The sequence below is a fragment of the Sinocyclocheilus grahami genome, unplaced genomic scaffold (assembly GCF_001515645.1).
Source record: "Sinocyclocheilus grahami isolate Dianchi unplaced genomic scaffold, SAMN03320097.WGS_v1.1 scaffold4335.1, whole genome shotgun sequence".
Lineage (NCBI taxonomy): Eukaryota > Metazoa > Chordata > Actinopteri > Cypriniformes > Cyprinidae > Sinocyclocheilus > Sinocyclocheilus grahami.
Window position 1 is genome coordinate 2,090 of NW_015509294.1, and position 1,342 is coordinate 3,431.

Genomic DNA, 1,342 nt, shown 5'->3' on the forward strand with positions numbered 1-1,342 from the left:
AAGTATCTATCATTTTGACGATAGTGGTCCTGACAGAATTATACTTAATTAAAAGTAAAATTTAAAATAAAACCATTAAAATACATTTTCATTACTTAAAACAAAATAAATGTTAACTGGAATCAATTTTAGAAAATATAAAATAATTATAATAAATAATAATATAAATAAATAAAAAATATATTTTTAATTTCAACTAGTTGCCAAGGCAGCATTTTTATTTTGCTTTAGTTTAACTAAATGTGATTAAATTGACTAAAACCAAAATAAAATAAAAATGAATAACTATATAAACATATTGGAAATAAAACAAAAAATATCAAAAGCACACAACAAAATTACTAAATTTTAAAAACTGGCTTTAGAATAAATATGGTATATGACATTTTTAAAAATCTAAATATGAATAAAAATTATAGTAGTACCTCAGTGATACACTAAAACCGTTGTCTTTGGAGTCTAAATGTTATATTGAATATTAAATTTAATATTAAACTGAAACTTCATTGTGGTGTGGCTTGAAAGCACTAATCCACTATATTTCTTCATGACTCTTCAAAATTCCTGTTTAAAGCTTATTAACTAAAGAAGAAAATCTTGCTAAATTCAATCTTTGATATAATAACAATTCATTATCAAGCCGCTCTTACTCACATCAGATCAGATTATTCCTGGCGAACGGACTATTTTTCCTCTTCATCCAGAGCAGAACGCAGGTGTTGATGCAGGTGCTGCAGGAGAAACACAAGACTGCTCTGTTCACTGTGAGGGAAAGAAAAAACTACGCTCACTGTACAGGTCTCAAACAGGCACTTTGACACTAAATTCAGCTGATCATGTTTCCAGAAGCATGTGCATTCTGCTATTTAAATCCAAACATTACCAGTAAGTATGCTTTGTCATAATGCTTCTCCTCCTGAATGCTGAATGCTGGTGGTCCAGGCTCAGGATGAATAGCACATCTGTTATTTAGACTCTTCCACATCCTCTGAGCACTGGAACAACAGAGCCTTTGAAATCCTACTTTAAACACCATAACCCTCTCAACCCACAGGTGGCGCTAATTTGCAAGACATTCTGCTCATTTGGAGTCGACCAGACATTTATTTTGGTTTATTTATGGTTTTGTTATAAAATATGTGTAATCCACGTGGGCAGATTTAGTTGTTTATTAACTTGAATGTTATGTTATATTATTATATGTTTAATTTTCAGTTTTTTATATACATTATTTAATATATTTTTTATAATGTTGTGTTGTTGTGCATTTAAAAATGTATATATCTATGAAATTAACACATTATTATATATTATATGGTATAAGTATTTGGACATATTTTGG

At 28.8% G+C, this 1,342-nt stretch overlaps 1 protein-coding gene across 1 annotated transcript in view; it reads right to left on the minus strand.

Annotated features, from left to right (window-relative positions):
- LOC107576784 (caytaxin-like) overlaps positions 1 to 1,055 on the minus strand; it is a 3,137-nt gene extending 2,082 nt beyond the window's left edge. Inside the window, exons 1-2 of the mRNA XM_016262916.1 lie at positions 884 to 1,055; positions 655 to 731 (exon numbers count right to left, since the gene is read on the minus strand). The gene's annotated coding sequence lies outside the window, so the exon portion shown is untranslated. The remainder of the gene's footprint in view (positions 1 to 654; positions 732 to 883) is intronic.
- Positions 1,056 to 1,342: the final 287 nt, after the last annotated feature.